Source organism: Lactuca saligna, chromosome 6 (genome assembly GCF_052625555.1).
Source record: "Lactuca saligna cultivar CGN05327 chromosome 6, ASM5262555v1, whole genome shotgun sequence".
In the NCBI taxonomy this organism is placed as follows: Eukaryota; Viridiplantae; Streptophyta; class Magnoliopsida; order Asterales; family Asteraceae; genus Lactuca; species Lactuca saligna.
Window position 1 is genome coordinate 93,729,989 of NC_136422.1, and position 21,673 is coordinate 93,751,661.

Below are 21,673 nucleotides of genomic sequence, written 5' to 3' on the forward strand. Positions count from 1 at the left end.
ATGACGACAAAGATGGATATGTTTAGTCGGATTCTTCGAAGACTTGATTTCATCATTGAAGAATGGCAAAAAAAAAATAAATAAATAAATAAAAATAATAATAAAAAAAAATCGAGAATCAGAGTGGGTTTTGGGGGTGAAGACACCATTGAAGCATTATCTGTCAGTGAGGTGAATTGTGTGGGATGGTGAGACGAAGGTGATGATTAAGAGAGAGAGAGAGAGAAAGAGAGAGAGAGGACCTTTTACATATTAAATAATTATTTTTAATATAAAAAATAAAATAAGAAAAAACATCATAAATGGTCCTTATGGTAGTGAAAAGACGAAAATGCCCTTCAGTTAACAGATAAAACTAACGGGGTTAGCAATAAGGACCAACTGTGAAAAGTTTTGAAAGCACAGGGATCATCTATAAGGTTTTTAAGCCACGGGAACTAAACTTCAGATTTTAGAAAACCACAGGGACCATTTATGATGTTTTTTCTTAAATAAATTATTAATTAAAATATGTATTTTTTAATTATCTAAAATTATAAGGTTGATTCCAATGAATACGTCAAATTTATTTTGAAGATAAAGGTGCAAAAAAAATTATTTGATCAGGTATAATTACCAAAAAAAATGAAATCCATGATTTTAATATCTAAAAATTTAGTGGTTATATATTTAAATTGGAGAAATAGTATAATGACACTTAACAAAATATTAATTAATAGAAACAAAATATTAACAAGTGGCATATTAGTAATTGGTATGTCTAAATGAGTAACACATGGCAAAATTCTTTTATTAAATGAAGATTTAATCATTTCTGGTTTAGATTTATAACGATGTATGTAGATCCTTTCTCAAAATCGTCTTCTTTTAGCCCTATATTTTAGGAACTGTCATTGCGTTTGCCCTTCTAATTTCATTTAAGAGTACTATTTGGTATCAAATCATCTAGCATAATGAAAAAAGAGTAAATTACATAAATAGTACTTGTGGATAATAAAAAGTTATGATTTTAGTTCAACTTATTTTTTTTAATAAATCGGAATTTGGTAGCGGTATTGATTTATGATAATGTAAAATGATTAATTCACACTATTTTCATCCCTCGTCCTTGACGCCCGATGATGTTTTATTGCCCCATTGTCATGCTCCATCAAGATCTTAATATAAACAAATTGGGTAAAAATCGACCAAATTATTCAAACTCTTTAGTTTCTACATCATGATTCATGTTGGTTTTTCATTAAAAATAGTCTATAAGAAACTACAAGTTTAGCAACAAAAGGATTTTAAAATAAAAAACTTAAAACCATTTTAACTGATCAATGATCATTTTGCAAAACATGGAAAGATTAAATCAACCATAGAAGGAAAAAAGAACTACAACCTCCTATGAAGACTTTAATTATTCTCGGGAGGTTGGAAGTTGATGAAGATAAAAAATACTCCAAAGTAGAAGCTTTTATATATATATATATATATATATATATATATATATATATATATATATATATATATAGAGAGAGAGAGAGAGAGGTTTAGGTATTTAAAGTAATTAGTGTGTTATTATATGAATAAATGTAGGCTAATCATTTCAAAATGGTAAATATGTAATCTTACATTTAATTAATTATGATAAATATATAAATCAATTAATATCCCTCTAATTTTATATATATATATATATATATATATATATATATATATATATATATATATATATCCTCACGCCCACCTCTTCCCTTTTCTCTTCTCTTTTATTCATCGTCGGCCCCAAATTAACAATTTCAATCCTTAGTTAGATCGTAACGATTCTCGTTATTTTTTAATAACAAAAAAATTGAATGTGATCTACACAGACGGAGTGACATCAATGGCGAATTTTTTGAAGAAGAAGACGAGCGAAGGCGACCTTTATAGTAATTATTGCAAGTATGACAATCAAGGCTTACAACTATTCACTTCCTCCTTGTATCTCGCTGGACTAACAGCAACTTTCTTTGCGTCTTACACGACGAGGAAACTTGGAAGAAGGTTGACTATGTTGATTGTCGAAGTTTTCTTCATCTTTGGAATTATTTTCAATGCAGCTGCTCAAAACCTTGCCATGCTCATTGTTGGCAAGATTCTGCTTGGTTATGGTGTTGGTTTTGCTAATTAGGTTTGTTCGATTCCTCGAAATCTTTATTTTGTCCTTTTTAATAACTAAAAATTAACGTTTAATAAACTAATAACAAAATACAGATCTTGCATCTTGATTTTAAGTGGCTAGCTTTATAAATCTTTCATTTGGATTTCAAGCCATAAGGCTTTTTAACCTAGACCCATTTGCAATTTCATGCGTATTTAGACCAAATAGTGTGAAAAATACGAAATTGATTATCACCACATGTTCTTAAACTTGGTCTTCCAATTGCATGAAGGATAAAAAGGCATTGCCTTCCAATTTTTATGCTCGGGTTTTATGTTCATCTCATTTTCATACATTCAAATCCATAATTTCTTTTTTTAATTTTCATGCAAATCTTATTCAAAATTTTATTTTAACTGCAATATTACAACTCATTGGGAATTTGTTCTGGCTGTCTAATTTTTACAGGAAATTGAAAGTTGTTTTGATGCACACCAAACACTCGTTAAAATGCTTCAACTGAATTGTATTTCTTCATTTATAGTATTCTATCATAAAAGAATGTTTTTTTATGATAATCATGAACATATTCTGTTATAATGCCCCGAATTAATATAATTATTGGTAAATGAATTCCAATTCTATCAGAATGGAATCACGAATTCCAATTATATTGGAATGGAATACAGATATTTTCCCACTAATTTATTCATTGGATTTGTTTCCACATAAGTTGATGCTTGAAGAACGGACCACGAAATCTGAACAACGCCTCTTAGCAACATTATTCTTTTAGAATGTATTAGTGTCTTTGTTAGATTTTAATGTTTTTTTTTTTTTTCAGATTTGAAAGTTTTTTTATTTTTATTCTTTAATAATAAATGTAATTCTTAACAATTGTTATATGTATTCTATAAGAATTAATTTTGTTATTCTATAAGAAATTTTTAAAGTCACGATCAAGAAATATATTCAAGAATATTTTTATTATTTTATGGTTCAAGAATATTTTTATTTTTGAATATACTTAAACATATTCTGTAAAAATGTCCAAATTAAAACATTATAATTTGTAAAATCGGATTTTTAAAATTAATAGAATCTATGATCATTTAAAATATACAAATTTCATTTATTAAATCTATATTAATTGACTAAAATATCATTCTAGTTAAATTAGATGGTATTTTTTCGATTATATTTAATTCAATAATATATATTAATCATTTTCTTAAAATAAGTAAAATGATTGGCCCACATTTATACATACAATAACACAATAATTACTTTGAATATAATAACCTAAGCCTATATATATATATATATATATATATATATATATATATATATATATATATATATATATATATATATATATATATATATATATATATACACACCAAACAAGAGCAAGTCAATTCAAGATGCTAGTCTTTGTTGGGTTTTGTTCAAAATCGGTTTTCCAAAAACATTAAAATCGGCAACGAGAACTTTAAAATTGAATAAACTTAAAACTTTTTTTAACTAACCCATGATCATTTTGCAATAAAAGAAAGATCAAAACAACCATAGAAAGGGAAAGATTACAACCTTTGAAGTATTTGATTCTCGTGGGAGATATAAGTTGATGAAGTGATGCATTAAGCTCCAAAAAAGAAGCACTCTACAAGTATCCACCAAGCAAGGAAATACCACCACTAGATGCATGTTTTAACTTAGATATATATATATATATATATATATATATATATATATATATATATATATATATATATGTATATATATTGTTCTTAAGCCTTAAAAGTTTATACTAAATAAAAATTCAAAGAAGAAGCAACATAAGCACCAAAATCCAAGTAACAAGATTGCAAGAGAGAGGAGATAGGAGCTCATCATGCTATCGGCATTTTGGCAAGAAAATGGAAAGAGAAAAAACTAAACTAGCTCATTACCATCTCTCTTCTTTTATACTTACAATTATAAGTGAGAGCTCATGCTTTCATTTAATGTTACCAATATTTGCAAGTAAGTAAGTGGTGTAAGAGATATAAGTCAAAGAAGCAACCTCCATAGTACATGACATGTAAATCATACCATGTGATTAAATGTAACTAGTTATGATGCATTTTATTATTATTTCTTGGAAATAATAATTCCCAATATGATGGTAAAATATTCTTTTCATAAACTAATGTTTTTCTAATTAAATAAAAGTATTGATATTTATTAATAATCAAAATTTCTCTAATAAATAATCAATTAGTAGTAACTTGCTATAAGGTGTAACCATATAGGATCATATGTCATTAGCAAATGTCATTTTATAATGACTATTGGACATTAAGATCTTTCAATCTCCCTTTTTCACAAGACTCATCATAGATTGATATAGACAGTGGTGAACATCTAACAATATTTCATTACCCCCGATAACATATGACGAGGAATGTCATTCATTAACATCCAATTCCCAAAAGTTTAAAGCTACAACTGATTTATAAGGTAAGTTTACCAGTTATCTCTTTGTTACACGCATCATGTTGAACATGAGACTTAGATCGAATCAATCTCATTTGGTGTTTAACTTTGGGTAATGTGTGTTAGATATCTTGTTCTCAACATATAAGATTAACAAATCACATCTTGACTACATAAATCTTTGGCATAGTTCACACCACACCTAATAATGGTTTTTTAACTATCTGATTAAGGATCAACATTTGACCACATCAAATTATAACACTCCATACACTTAATTCTCACTATGTATCTCAGGTATTAAGGATACAAAGATAGTACCTTTATCAAGTATCACTCACGAAAGCGATCCATGAGATGATCTTGATATGGGTTTGATGTGTGTACGGAGGGGGTTTTCTTTTTGGGTTTTTATGAACGTAACGGAAAATAAGAAACAAGACCAAGAACAATAAAAAAAAATAACTTGAGCTTTTTCAAGATCAGGGAATCATCCATCAAATTAGCAAATGATATGTGATGACAAGCCAAGACCAATTGACTTGAAATCGAGTCACTAATGAGAAACACATCCCAAACAATGACGACAATTCGAATTATATGCAATAATTCAAGAAATCAAGAACAAACGTTCAAAATTTTAACTTCAATCAACTATCATTAATATTGATTACAATGTTTTAAGGGGCTATTTATAGCCTTACAACCTATTACAAAAAGAAAGAGAACTAATTACAAAAAGGAAACCTAATAAAAACTATATAAAAAAAATTGTAACAATAAAGTAGAATCTTCTAGATCATCCACTTGATTAACCATTCAAACTCATCTTGTTTCAGAAAAGCCCCAACCAGCTTTCGCATCCACCACTCACACCTAATGGTCGTTTGCATCCAATAGCCTTGTTCGCAACTAAATAGCATCTGAGAATCACAATTAGACTCGTTCCGAGGTTCGCATCCAGTCGTACCGAAATGGTTCACATTCACATCGAATCCACTAGTGACTGAGATGGCTTGTGATTGTTCGCATTCAATCGCATACTAGACTCCTTTCGCACTCAACATCACTTTTGCAATCAGGATCTGGATGCGTCTTGGAACTTAAACCCAGTTCGGACTTGAAATTCATCTCGGAATTGGAAGTCTTCTCGGATTGTGAACTTAGATTTGTATCATCCCCCCCATCTTCGAAAGGAATTGTCCTCAATTCTATAAGGACTTTATAACATTGTTCTACCAGATAAGCAATCCATACAAATCTTCCGAGTCAGTCTCTTTTTTCATGTGACAACTGGCAAACTTGGAGACAAGCCACGTCAAAAGATGTACTATGTATAAGTGAAAACCACATTGTAACCATGTTACGTTAAATCACCATTAGCCATGAGGGCATGTTTATATATGTTTATATATATATATATATTGAAAACCATATTGATTTAAGTTAAAATCAGTCAACACAAGTCAAAGAAACAAATCAAAAAGCCTGAATTATACCCCCATTATTGAGATTTCAGTTTTGGAAGCAAATATCTAAGGGTTTTCGGTTGTGTTTGGCCGAAAACTCAAGTCTAGGCCCATTAAGGCCGAAAACACCCCCTTCTTGGATAAAGCCATGACCGAAATCGTCACTTTTTGAATGAGTTTAAAGGATTTTGGTCATGCTTGGCCGAAATCACCTTCTTTTTTGCCGAAATCCCCTCAAATATTAGATATTTTATGCAACTTGATTGGCTGATTTAATTTCCCAATGTGATAATTACACAAACCAAGGCAAACATCACCTCAAACTCTTATCCTTTCCTTCCTATTTAAGTTACGAAATGAGGATCATTTAACATTTTCCAGTAAACAACTTCACCTCAATTCTCTCTCAACACTCCAACCTCATTTCTTTCCAAAACTTAAAGAGTAGAGCAACATCTACTGGAGCTTTATTGTCTTCAATCAGTATATTATAAGATCATTGATACAACTAGATTCTAGTATTCTAAACTCGAAGGCCGTTGTTTTCATCTCAATATCCAGTCGAAAACACACATAAGGTGAGTTCAGTCCCCTTACATTTTCAAGACTTTTTCTATGTTTTAGGGGGGGGGGAGGGGATACAAGTAACATACAAGAATATTTATGTTAAAACGCAAACATTTAAATACGTTATTTTACCATTTTTATGAAAAGTGTTAAATACGCGAAATGGCTTTACTACCAAACCCGTATATTTTTACGTACAACATATTGATAATAACGTAAAGATATGAAAAATGGTTACAAGGTACATTACATTATTCTTACAAATATATATAACTATATATGTTTTGAGTACAAGATGTTCATTTCATTAAAACTTTATCAATATAATTTACGAAACTTTACCCATTTGTAACCCGTTGAGCAAAAGGGCATATATCATTGTTTTATGGCATTTTCGATATTATCCTGGAAATAGGGGATAATATAATATACAAACGTTTTCATTTAAAAAACGTGTACACTCGTTGAATAAATTTGTGAGATATTGTCTTCATCGTACCTAACTGAGGTATACACAAAAGTCTTGTATTTAAAACCGGAATCTCCGATACGAGAGTGTGATACTTGTGTATAGATCTATACGGGACTGATGATCCCACACCCTGACTACTAGCTACAGTCAGACCGGCAGTTTTTTTTTGGAAAGGGAACTTCCCTAACAAGAGTTTTCGGGCCAGCTTTCATGCACCGACTAATCCCCCGCTGCAAACATAAAGCTTTGCCTCATGCCCTGGAGTCACTGCAGGCGAACCTCCATGGCCACAAGGGCTGAGTGGTGCCAGGATTTGAACATGGGTCAATAGGTTATCCACCATATCTTCCACATACCTTACCAAGTCACCACTACCCAAGTGGTTAAAAGCACAGTTATAAAAACTCACATCGGGAAAAGACTATATGCACATTTCACACAAAAACACATTTCTTCAAATGGTTTTATACATGAATAAAACTACATATCACTACTTTCAGTATGGAAAACACTAGTACATTTCGGTCTTGGAACATTTAAGACTGCGATTCATTTTATAGAAAATATTGGATTTTCTAGAATAAACACTATCATTTTACAAGTGAACGGCTTACATCTCATTTATTAGAAAATATTGGATATTTTAGAAACAACACAATATCTTTTCACAGAAAAGCTTACTATTTTTCATATCAAACTCTTATGAACTCACCGACTTAATTGTTGACACTTTTTCAAACAACTTGTACTCTCAGTAAATCAGTAAAACATGTAATCAACAACTTTTGAGGATGGAGCGCTAAGGCGTCAAACAAATCTTTTGACATCATAATGTAATTGACTTTTGAAACATGTAATACTTACAATGATGTAACCTTTTCAGTTATATATATGATGGTTATGTTTGCTTTCTGTACTATTATACAACTGTTATGATACGACACATGAAATTCATCCACACCGAATGTTTCCGCCATCTTGGTTTGGGGGTGTGACATTTCAATTGCCACAAAATTGATTTTTTTAAAAGAATACCCTTCCCCATCGGTGTCATAGATGGGAACGGCATCTTCTTCCTCCTCTGTGTCCTCTGCAAATTCTTCATCCTCCTGAAAATCTTCTTCCCCATCAGATTCATAAATGGAACAAAAATGTTCATCATCAGAATCAGTGTCATCGAAATAATCCTCATCTTCTTCAGCTAACATGTCTTGAAAAGTTGACCATATTTAGATAAAATCGAGAAGTATTCATACGACCCCACAAATTCGGATCTGCTTAGCAACATTCTAAACGACTTCTAAAAAGAAAAACTTAACAACGACATTAATAAAATCAGAAAGAATTTTGGATCTGATAAAAACTCGACAATTTATTTTAACACGACAACAAAAATCGAAATAAAAAACTGACAACGAACAAAATCAAACTAACCGGTCGATCAGAACTTGCTCTATTACCACATATGATGCGAATACGGAGGGTTTTTTTTGGGTTTTTTCTGAACACAGCGGAAAACAAGAAACAAGAACAAGAACGATAAGAAAATAACAAAATTTGATAGATTTGATTGACAATCTAGACTTATATATTGAATATCAGGTGAAAACAAATTAAGACATGTTAACTTGAGTTATTATCAAGATCAAGAAATCATTCGTCAAATGATATGTGATGAGAAGCCAATACCTATTGACTTGAAATTGAGTCACTAATGAGAAACGTGTCCCTAACAATGACGACAATCCGAATTATACACAATAATTCAAGAAAGTAAGAACAAACGTTCAAAATTCAACTTCAATCACCTATCATTCATATTGATTACAATGTTTTAAGGGGCTATTTATAGCCTTACAAGCTATTAAAAAAGAAAGGAAACTAATTACAAAAAAGAAACCTAATAAAAGCTTAAAATGAAATAAAATAAAATAAAAACTTTTCTAAAAATAAGTAGAATCTTCTAGATTGTCCATGCGATTAACCATTCAAACCCATCTTGTTTCTGAGCAGCTCCTAACCAGCTTTTGCATCCACCGCTTGCACCCAATGGTCGTTTTCATCCAATAGCCTCATTCGCAACTAAACAACATCCTATAATCTTAACTAGATTTGTTTTAAGGGTAAAATCTAATGTTTATTAGAATCGAGTAATGAATACTAAATCAATCGCATAAAACAAAAAGAACACGTTGAGTAAATAAGATCAGATTGCTTCGTTTATGTCTTTACGGAGTACGAGAGTTTGAGAGAGTTTACAATAACGAATTGTGTAAAGATACTCTCTACCATTATACCTACCCTATTTATATGGTGTTACAGACGCACAAAAAGTACAAGGACTAAACGTTCGATATCGATTCGACATGTACCTTGCAAATACATACATTTCCAAATCAATCTGATTTCGCACCCTAACAGACATAGACCTATTTTGACTTCTTACTATATACATTTTGAACCCTACAGTATCCCCTTTAGTGAGAAATGACGAAATCATGCCATTAGTTGCATAGTTTGTAGAAGTACATTGCGAACCTCCATATACCATAGATTTGTCTTTCGAATCTCAGCCTTGTGATGAGCTTCATCATATATTTGAAACAAGAACTTTGTCATCTTCCCATTTTTGTTCTTCCCTCAAAATACAATTCCCAGAGGTTGATATATAATCTCTCCATCTTTAAACTTCTCAATGTTATCACTCCCCTTCAATAAGGACTGAGGAACCTTCAAAGTCTTGTTAACAACCATAACAAGCTCAATATCAGTTATTGCTAGGCAATCATAGTAGTTATCTGTGAAAACCTTAATGTGAGGAAAACTAATAATGAAATAATTGTTGTTCGAATAAGGAAGCTTCGAAACATCAAAATTGCTCAAAATCTGTCACACCGCCCAACCAGAACGGCGGAAACATTCGGGGGCGGAGGACGTCATATTCAGTATCATAACAATTGCATAGTAAGGAAAGTACGCACCACCATATATATATATATATATATATATATATATATATATATATATATATATATATATATATATATATATTTCAAAAAGTTTACATGATTGCAATCTGGTACATGTTCAAAAGTTAATTACAAAATCATGCTTCAAAAGAGGCTATTAATGCAAGAGCATAAATCTCCAAAAGTAGTTGCTAACCTTGCTTAGAGGTTTTCTGAGAATACAAGTTATTTCAAGAAAAAGTGTCAACAACAAAGTTGGTGAGTTCATAAGTAGTCTTTTGAGAAAATGTATGTCATTCGAAAGTTCGGGTATGTTTTCCAGAGAATCCCTTATTTTCTTATAGATGTATGAAATGAGTATGACAGATCGTTGTATGAATTGTAAATAGTTGAACCACGAAAATCCCTTATTTTCCAAATGTGAATAGCAGTCTTGAATGTCCAAGACCGTAAAAATGTAAGCAACTATCACATACTTAAAAAGATTGAGGTATACTTTTATATAATAAAACTATAAGAAGATAGAGTTTGAAAATGATAAATAACATTAATAGTTACTTTCCCACAAAATCATAATACCATAATAATTGTCTATCCAGTGAGTTTTTATAACCATACTATCATAGTTTTTCCTGTGGTGACGCTCTTCAGGCGTCGAAATGGTATGACACTTGTCACCCAAAGGACTGTAGCTAACAGTAAGGATGTGCGATCATTCGTCCCGTATAGATCTATACACACTTATCACGTTCTCCAAACGGGAAATTCTGGTTATAAACATGAGTTTTGTTGGCACCTTTAACAAAAGGTAGAGTGAAGGCGAATCATCTCACGGATTCTCAATTACGTCACGTATTGAAAGTGTTGATTTTGTATGCAATGATTATCCTTTTTCACAATGTTAACAAAGGCATAATTCTTGTTTTCTTGAATGCATAAAATGGTTTAGCAAGAGTGGTTACCCTTGATATGATGCATTTGTATAAATGAGGTTCGCAATAGTATAGTTTTGTTTCATCCCATACGGATAAGACCAAGAAAAATGTGTTTTGCATGTTTAACAATTCCATTTTATAGACAAGATAATCACATGCAATGTATAGCAAAAGTTTCCATATTTTCACTCGGGATTAACCGGGTGTTTAATTGTATTCTCCCCCATAATATGTTCAAAAACATTTATAAAACATTTAAAAGCATATAAATGGGGGTATGAACTCACTTGGTTGAAGAAGATAAGGCAATAATCAAGCAAAACTTCGACAGGAGAAAGCGGATTTCTTGGGATTCTCGGGAGCGTAAAACTTCCTTCGGGACTTGGATATGAAAATCAGGACTTCAGAATATTTCTTGCACGCAAAATGAGGTAAAAATGTGAGAGAAGGAGAGAAAGTGAGCAAAGAAACCCAGAACCCTCGCATCCCTTTTATAGGGGCTGGAACCCTCGTGTACGCGGGGCGTACCTCCAGGTTATGCTAGGCGTACCGAACGTCATGAATGACACACTTCGGATGGGAGGTCCGATGGGAGAGCCTGTGGCCGATGGGACGAGGCTCCTATCCTCTGGTACGTAGGGCGTAATCCTTTACGCGGGGTGTAAATGGATTTTCCCAACTTCTAGATTCCGTAACTTTTGCGTACGATCTCCGATTTTGGCATTCTTTATATCCACGTATAGGTGAGACTGTACTCTACAACTTTCATTTAGACTTCGTCTTCTAGTTTTAAATTTATTTTTAATAATATATTTTTAACAGGCCGGGACTGGAAAAGTCCATTAAAATCCATAACTTCTTCGTTATAACTCGGATTTTTGTGTTCTTTATATTTTTGGAAACCTTGTTACGATATCTACCACATAGTATACTCAAACTAAGCTTTTTGAACATTTCATTTTTATGCTATTTTATTATTTCACAAAGAGATTACAAAAATTGACTTTTAGTGTAACAACCCGAAGTTTTCCATCGTCGAAAAACTCATTCTACCTGTAAAAATTCGCCGTTTGTCAATCCGTTCCGTTTTCATTTTGGGTTAAATTATTTAAATTTATATGTTTATAATAATCCAATGAGTGTCCAAACCCTTTAGGAACTCATGAAATTAGCCCAAAAATGTTTATTTCAAAAAGTTAGAAACGTCCCCGCCGGGTTACGGAAACTTAATCGGGTGCGACCTAAAGCCCCGTTTAATGCCGGTATCGGGTAGAATTCCTCCGTGTCCAAATTTTAGGATGTATTTAAACGTGTTTAAACATCCATTTGAAGCTTTTGCTTCCTCTCTCTACTCTCTCTCTAACCTCTCTCCTAAATCCAAGTTTAAGGGTCCAAATCATCAATTTAAGGCTCCAAATCTTTGAGGTACATTCCCTAACTTGTTATGCAACCTCTCTAGCCTTCAAATTCGAGTTTAAACCATGTATTAGGACCATTATCATGAGTTTATGGCCCTAGAATAGTCCTAGGCCGTAAACCCATCTAAATGGGGGGGGGGGTTTGGAGCAATAAAACCCTTCCAAACCACAATTAGACTTTAGATATGGCTAGATGACTTTATGGAATGAAACTAGAATGCCTTAAACTATAATTTAGATCCTTGTATATGAGTTTACGGCCCTGGATGGTGTTTAGGCCGTAAACCCATAATTAAAGGGTTTTTAAGCCCTTAAACCCTTCCATGACTCAAACTAGACCTGGATATGACTTTTAGAAATTTGGTAATGGACTTAGAACACTTCAAACATGAGTTTTGAGGGATTTGTATGAGTTTACGGCCAAGGCATGTGCTTGGGCCTTAAACTCCTCAAACATGGGTGTAAACTCATTTCCAATGTGTTAGAAAGCCATCCAACACCACCAAAAGCCTTAGAATAAATCATAGATCCAACCAAAAATAATTTCGGGGCCTTAAACTCAACCAAACACATCATTTGAGAGTTTACAGCCATAGCATGTGTCCCATGGCCGTAAACTCCTAAAAGTGTGTCAATTGGTGCCCCAAATTCATTTCAAGGCTTGTAGGGATTTTTAGAATCACATGTGATTGATTAAGGACCAAAAACATTAAGGATTCTATGTATGGGGGAGTTTACAGCCGTAAACTCCAATAAATGGTCCCTATGTGTGTTATAATCCATTCCAAAGTCAAAAACCAAAGTCTAGCATTTATCCCTAAGTGTTTGAAGCCATTTTGCACCATAAACCACACCACCATGAGTTTACGGCTGTAAACTCATGGGGGATGGGTGTTATGGGCCGAAAACTCTTATATGAGTTTACTCTTGGGGAGTAAACTCAAATTCCAAGTCCCTAGTGCCATTACACGTCCATAGATGTCACCCGGGTCTCTCCAAACACTTGAAATGAGGTGTTTCCGCAACTAGACGCGTTTGTCCCTAACAATTAAGTAATCTAAGTCCTAATTAGATACAAATGTGTATCTTTTCATTATAAAAAGGAATCTCGTATGTTTGCAAACCCCGAACCAACGTTTAGCATCCGAAATCGTCACATTTCTCGCCCGGTGAGTTCATACCCCTACCCTTTTTCAATGGTTTTTCAACGTTTTCAGGGGGGAATACAAGAAAATTACAAATGTTTTCAATACATAACATTGATGTATTTCAAATAATATCTGGTAAACTTATAAATACCTTTACCCCTTGTGTATTATGCTGAGCATAAGGGATGATTTATCAACTACAACTATATGAATTTCAGTTAAGGAAATAACCAAACTAATCAAATTATTATGGGAATAAGTTGGGGTTCTTTAGTTCTTGTTTCATCACATACCGATATGTATACAAAGTTATTAGATAAACTATGTCCGGTTCACTTTATCTCCGTTTCATTTTGAATGTATTGCCAAATGATTTCATTGTATATAGTTGTATACACTGTATTATGTTTCATAATCTTTTGTATGTTTGATATCATATGAGAACCCTGTGAATAGTTTAGTACTACCTTGTGAGTTCGTCACTACCCTTTATGGATGATCAGTAAATCCTCCCCGGAAGTGTAACCAGATTCTCCTGGAGGGAGAGCGAGGAATTTGTGAATAGATCTATTCGGGACTGACAATCCCACACCTTAACTGCTAGCTACAGTTAGGCGGGCACGCCTTTGGTGACAAATTTCTGGATATCGTTCGACGCCTGACAAGCGTCAAGGAGGTCTCGTTGTCGTATCAGCATGGTTACCCGACTCACAATACGTATTAATATAAGTTTATTCACGGTATCGCTTTGAGTTTGATTTGACTTTGTTTCGATTCCATATCTACCTTCTATCTATAGTTTCCATGTATGGTACGGGATGATAGTCCCATGGTTTCCAGTTTATCGATCCTATATATTCTGCGGGATGGTAGTCCCATGGTGTTTAACTTATATCTAGTACGGGATAATAATCCCATGATTTCAACCTATATCTTGTACGGGATGGTAGTCCCATGGTTTTAAAACTAGACCTAGAGATGATAATCTCATGGTTTTGAATCTATATCTAGTACGGGACGGAAGTCCCATGGTTTTCAATCTATATTTCAATGAATATCAAGCTATACCATATCTTGTACGGGACGGTAGTCCCATGGTTTCCAATCTATATTTCCATGAATACTAAACTATACTGTATCTAGTACGGGACGACAGTCCCATGGTTTTCAATTCATGTTTCCATGAATATCAAACTATATTGTATCTAGTACGGGACGGTAGTCCCATGGTTTTCAATCTATATTTTCATGTATATCAAACTGTCTTATACTTAATACGGGATGTGAGTCCCATGGTTTTCAAACTACTTTCCATCTATAGATCGCACATTTCAAACTAATTCATATTTAGTTCGGGATAGTAATCCTATGATCCTCAATATATAGTTTTATGTATTAAACTATACTCTGTAATATAAAACCGGTCTTATAAATTAGGAAAATATGGGATTTTCCTGGGGTAAAATACAACACATAAACGAATTGGTAACAAGTAATAACTAAACTAAGTCTACATAAGAAAATATGGAATTTTCTTGGATAACAGCCTCTTTGGTAAACCTACTTTACATAAGAAAATATGGGATTTTCTTGGATAACAACCTCTTTGGTAAACTAAAGGAAATTGGTACATTTTCAGAAAACAAACATCTTATGAACTCACCAGCTTTATGCTGATTTTCAAACCGCTTGTATTCTCAGGTCAGCGATAGACAGGTACCCAACAATCCTTTTTGGAGAAGACGGAGCACACTGAAGACCTCGTCTTTACTTTTCTTAATATGATGCATATGTATATCACTTGTATAACTTTACTTTTGAAACAAATGTAAATTTCTATATGTAATGTAATGGTTGTTGCATTGGAATTGATACTCAACGTGGAGTCCGCCCCGGAAATGTTTCCGCCTTCGGTTTTCGGGGTGTGACATTTAGTCATTACAATGATCTGAAATAACGGGTTGTTACAACATCCTTGTCACTGTCACCAAGTCATTCAAGTTCACGAGAGGGAAGTCAGCAATTGAAAATTCACAAACCACATTGTTTTCCCATAAGACCACATATTGAAAGTTTTGTAAAAGAACTTCAAATAAGTTTTCTCGATTGATGGACATCACTTTCACAATCTTTACTGATGACCATGCTTCTTCTTTATTTTCCCCAATACTACATGAAATCATATCTTGATCCTTTTGAACTCGTCTTTATCTTTGAAGTTTTCTGCGATTTTAAAAAAAGAACAAGTGAACAACGTATAGTTCAGAGGAAAGTCAAGCTGATTGAAATTTGAGTTCTCAATGTCATAACTCTTTTTTAGCGCTTTGTGAAAGTAGTCGTTCATCCCAATCAAAACTATTTCTTCAATTGTTTCATAACACCACTACTTGTTGGGATCACCCTTATTCAAGCCAGGTGGCTCATTCTGCCTCCGCCTCATAATGATGTTTAGTTGCCTTTGCTTCTCAATCTCCAAGGCTTGTTGTTTTTTCTTTTCCTCTTTAGAAAGAGTCACCACAATACCTTTTCCTTTATCCCCTTGATCATCTTTCGAAGGTGGTGGAACAGAACTTGAACTTGAACCTCCATCTCTTTCATTTATAATGATGCCTTTCGTCATTGGTCTTATTGTGGTTGTTATTGAATTTGTAAACAATGAAATAGGGAGTGAAGTCGGTATCTAAGTTGACATCACTTTTCCAACAACTGCTCTTTTTTCTGAATCTTTTGAAGACCTAACACCACCACATGCTTTATCTCCCCTTTGAGACACTTGCGCAGCACAAGGATCATTCGTTGGTAGGCGAAGGACCAACTTAAGGTTGGGTGCTAGCTCAATTTTAATATTCGTCTCAATCTTCAAAATCAATTGATAAATTGACTCCTATGACACGATTGACTGAGTCGAAAGATCAACTTTCGAAATGGACTCCTTAATGCTTGAAAAGAATTCCTCCAACTTGGAAAACACCTTATAATCCTGCTTCGATTTCGCTTCAAGCTTGGTCAAATAAGCAGTATTGAATTCAACCAACTTTGTGATAGCATCGACAACAACATAAACCTTATTGTCCAACACAATATAATTTTTCTCCATCTTCTCTACTTCTTTGGCCATTTCTGACTTAAGTTCAGCCATCTAAAGATCTATGGGTTCTTTCATCTTCTTCATTTGTTTAATAAAGAGATCATGACACGCCTTGGCCACATCACGGAGCTTTTGAAGTTCATACTCAAAACTTTTAGAATGAACATTCAACCATTCAACCTGTTTCTCTTCACGGTTTTCAACCAAGGTACGAAGACGAATCTCCTGAGATTTTAGTAAGTACTCCATCTCTACTCCAATAGAAAAATTCTCCCCCCTAGTATAAACTTAAATTTGTAGAAGATTATTGCTTTTGGAGATAAGATTTTTAAACTGTCTACGAATATGAACATGTCATCGGGAAACTTATCCTCTTCTAGGTTGAACTATAGATCAGCAAAAGAAACCATGATGTCATCATCATTTGGTTCATTTTGTTGAACTATTCTCTCAGCTTTAGTGGATTGCAAAGAGAAGAGATTCGTAATGGGTTCATGCATGATTGTGGAGTAAGTTGGTGAAATGGTTGAAACCGGTAGTGAAGTTGTAATAGGTGATGAAAATGGTTGTAACAAAGTGGATGTTTCAAAGGTTGAGGTTTCAATGGTAGAAGTGATTGAAATAGAAGTGGTTGATGTTATAAGAGTTAAAGTAACATAAGCTTTTTTGTTCGACACCCTTTACCTATATTTTGATTTATGTCTATATTATACGTTCACAATGATGTTTGGAGTGCGATCCTCCTCCATATGGGACTCCGTTTGCGAAACCCTGGGTGGTATGACCATCGACTTCTCTGGGATGGATATCGATGTATGATCACTCAAATTGGTGTTTGTATCCATATTATATATGTTTATATTGACACTAGGATTTCCTTTCCCCTTGAAAATCGACTTGATAGCAGAATCCCTTTGAGGTGACCCAAGCCTAGAATCTTCATAACGCTTATCCCCATTTTCACTGTCATTATCTGTTTCGACAGTGACTTGATCAAGTGGATCTTGAAGCTTTTTCTTCTTTTGCTGTAATTTATGGGCTATATCGAATGCCCTTCATTTCTTTGAAGCAGGAGAAGCAGGAACAAGAATGTCTATAACACCCAGAATCTAGCAGACCGATTAAAGAAAGAAAAGCATTCGATTAAAAAGCCAACTTGTTGAGTCCTTGGGGAATAACTCGACGTGTTAGAAAGCAAGGCCACGAGTTTTGAAAAATCAACTCAACGAGTTGGAATTGGGTTTGGGAAACCCTAAATTTGGGGTTTTGCACCCTATTTAAACAATTTAAGCTCTAGGTTTTAGCCTCATTTACAGCCTCCAGTCTCCCAAACCTTAGCCACGAAACCCTAATACATTTTTGAGAGTTTTGAGCCATGGGGCTTCCCTGAGGTTTTGAAGAATAAGAGACTTGAAGAAGGAGCAAGGAAGTGAAGGATAAGAGTATATCCAAAAGTTTAGCTCCATTTCTGGTTCATTGGAGGTATAAAGCTCCTACCTTGTCTATTATATGCTTAGATCTAGTTTTAGAGTGATTTCTCCATGCTTTGGTCCAAGATTGCTAGCTTTTAAGACTTGGACGTCCCAATTGTAATATTCAGATTTGGGGTCTAGAAGGGGTTTCATGACATAAAGGTGCAAAATTTATGGCCATGGAAGCCACATGCAAGCTTTAAGGTGTCATTTTGGCCTTTTAAGCTCCAAAAGGCCATGCATGGATGGAAAGTCAGGGACTTTGCGTATTATATGGTGTCTAGGGCCTAGATCTTAGTTGTATGATTTAGTGTGAAGTATTATGGCTTTTAGGTCAAGATTTAGGTATTAAAGAAATAGGGTTTGAGCTAAACCCATTAAGAAGGACTATTAACGGGTAAAGTTGGAAACTTTACCCTTAAAAGGACACTTTCAGTATGTAGATGAAGTATGGAGCTTAGATCTGAGGGACAAGATCTTAATCTATTAAGATGGCTCAACAGACTGAAGAACTAGTCGAGTCCATAGAGGAACTCGGCAAGTTGGGTCGAAGAATACCGAATCTGTAAAGGGTGAAAACTCGACGAGATCAATGATAACTCGACGAGTTGATTGGAGAAGTTTTGATGCTATGGATAGGAGGAACTCAACGAGTTGTGAAAGAACTTGATGAGTTGGATCACGATTGCAGGGTTCATGATTCATGGAACTCGACGCGTTGATGGACCAATTCGGCGAGTTGAGTCAACCCAGGATGTTGAATTTTACCAGAATGTTGACTTTGACTAGGGTGTTGACCTTGACTTTGACTTTGACCTAGGTTGGCCCTTTAGGGCTATGAAGTATAGAATATATTCTAAATAGTAGTTTCATGTAAGGGTTAGGCCACCAATTGGAAATTGAGCCATATATTGGGTTTTTATGGATTTTATGGTTATGAACCTTATTGGTTTTGGACTTGGGTCTTAATATGGATTTTGTTGGGTCAGGGTTAAAATCGTTATTTTACCCTAAGATTTGGATTATGGATCATGGTTTGAGACCTAATTGAAAATTGGGTGATATTATGGTATTGATAGCTCGAGAAATGCAAGGGCAGCAACTAAGGATTTTCTGCAATGGACTTCAGTTGTGTGAGGTGAGTTGCCTTCCAGTAAAAGTGGGTTGAAGGCACCAATGTCGGCCCATGAGTAACTGTTTATAGTTGAGATGATTGTCTTTGTGATAATTGTCTAGTATTCCTCTATCTGTTATGCTTTATGTGCTAGGATTTATGTGTTAAGATATTATGTGATAGTGGTAGGAGGGGTAAAATAGTCCCCGATTACCGGTTGAAAGAAACCGAAGGGGTAGATAGTACCCACATATGTCGAGCGGTATGTTTTATGATATGTTATTATGTGGTAGTCGTATGGGCGAAATAGTCCCTGTAACCAGTTGAGATAAATCAGAGGTTAGGTTAGGAACCCAGATATGCCTGATAGGGGTACGTCTGACAGGGGTAGTTTAGGCACCCCAATATGCCTAACAGGAGTAGGTTGAGCACCCTGGTATACTCAGCAAGGTAGGTCACGCACCCAGATATGCCTGACAATATGTTTATCGTATGGTATGTCGTATGATGGGGGAACTGACTAAGTTTTGTGCTTATGGTTTTCAGTTATGGTTTCAAGGACTTGTTTTTCAAAAATAAAGGAGTCGGCAGGATCGCAGGACATAACACTATGATTTCCGCATTATGAGATCTTTAGGAGTTGTACTCTGATAATACTTTTCTATGACATTTTTTAGTTATTTGAAATACTGGTTTTTGATTATGAAATGAGTTAAGACTATGGATGTTCCAGACTACTATTTGTTTATATCTTATCTAATTAAAATGAAGTTTTTGGTCTTAAATTTTATAGATGTTACAAGTTGGCATCAAAGCCTTGGTTTGAGGGATGCGGACACAACTTTGGGGGTGTCTGGACTCAAATCAAGGGTTTGAATGATTTTTACAAGAAAGTAATTTTTCTAAAATAAAAATAAAAAGTTTTGATAAAGAACAAGGAGTGTGATGCGTGCAATCAGCCGAGCTCAAGTATGTTTTCCCCAAGATACCCATACATTTTATGTTATGTTATGATATGAATTGAGAATGTGTGAACTGCATGCTAGATTAGGGCTAAGGATCTAGGAAGGATGCCTTATATGCATATTATATGTGCTAGTAGACCTGCATGTAGTACTGATCAGTCAGTGATAGGATGGCCTATTTCAGTTATGCCTGATTGTACAAGCTTTAGAATTGCATGCTAGTATAGATTCCTGATAAGAGGATAAAATGGCTTGATTGGAGTTTGTGGGTTAGTTTTAACATTATATGAATGTTGCTTGCTTTGTACTTTGTAGGGCTCTTAGCAATGTGAGTTAGCTACTAAGTGAATATGCTAAGTCACATGTGGCACAACCTGGATAATCTCAAAGTGATGGACTTGACCCTATTGTTCAGCTTTCGTTTGAGTTTAACCATTCTAGGGATAAGTCTTTTACTTGAAGGATTATTTGATCCATGTTACATGAGGTAGCTAGTTGACATTATTGGGAATCTTTTAGCAGCTCAGGACTAGGTGGGTTTGGGAACCTAGGAAAGCCTAGGATATGCTTCTGTGACAACCCGAAATTTTCTATACTGTACAGTCAAACACTTCATAGAGAGTCAAAATCATTTATGCTACCTTATAGCACGTTTGGTGTCCGTTTGAGTAATTCTGAACTTTAATCCTTCAAGTGGTAATCATAGGACGTATAATCCATGGCATATTGTACATCATAGTTGTATCAAAACTCCAAGAAATTGGAGTTTACGACCCAAACATGGAGTTTGCGGTCGTAAATTCCATGGGCTATATATATGGCCCTTAGCCATTTTTATTCATTTGTTCCATTTTCAACTAGAGAAAAACCCTATTCTCTCCCAAGGATCTTCAATCATTCGTCCCAAATTGTAAGTACTTCTACCCTAGAGTGTTTTAAAGCTTATACATGTTTAGATATCATTGAAATCACTCAAGAATCACAAGAAAAAGGAGTTTATGGCCCAATATCTTCTTCGACTGTAAACCCTAATTTGGGTGCCAAAGTGCTCCCAACTCTTTCCTTATGCTTAAAAACTAGTATGGAACCCTTCCTTGATGGTTTAGCACATGAAAAACACCATAAAACCCCCTTGAATATGGGTTTACGGTTTGGGAATCTCCCAAAACCATAAAATCCCCCAAAGTGTGTTTTAATGCCCTAAACACCCTTTTAAGCCTTGGATAGTAGCCTAGAACCTTACACCATTGATCTAAGGACCTCAAAATTCTAAATGGTACTTCTTACCATGAGTTTACGGTCGTAAACTCATAGGGAAGTGGTCCATAGACCGTAAACTCAAGATAGGGTCATTTTAGGACCTTAAACCTACCCAAATACTTGTTTAAGCTTTGGAGCACTTAAACACTTAAGCCCTTAACCCCCTTTTTGGTGACCAATTGAGATTTTA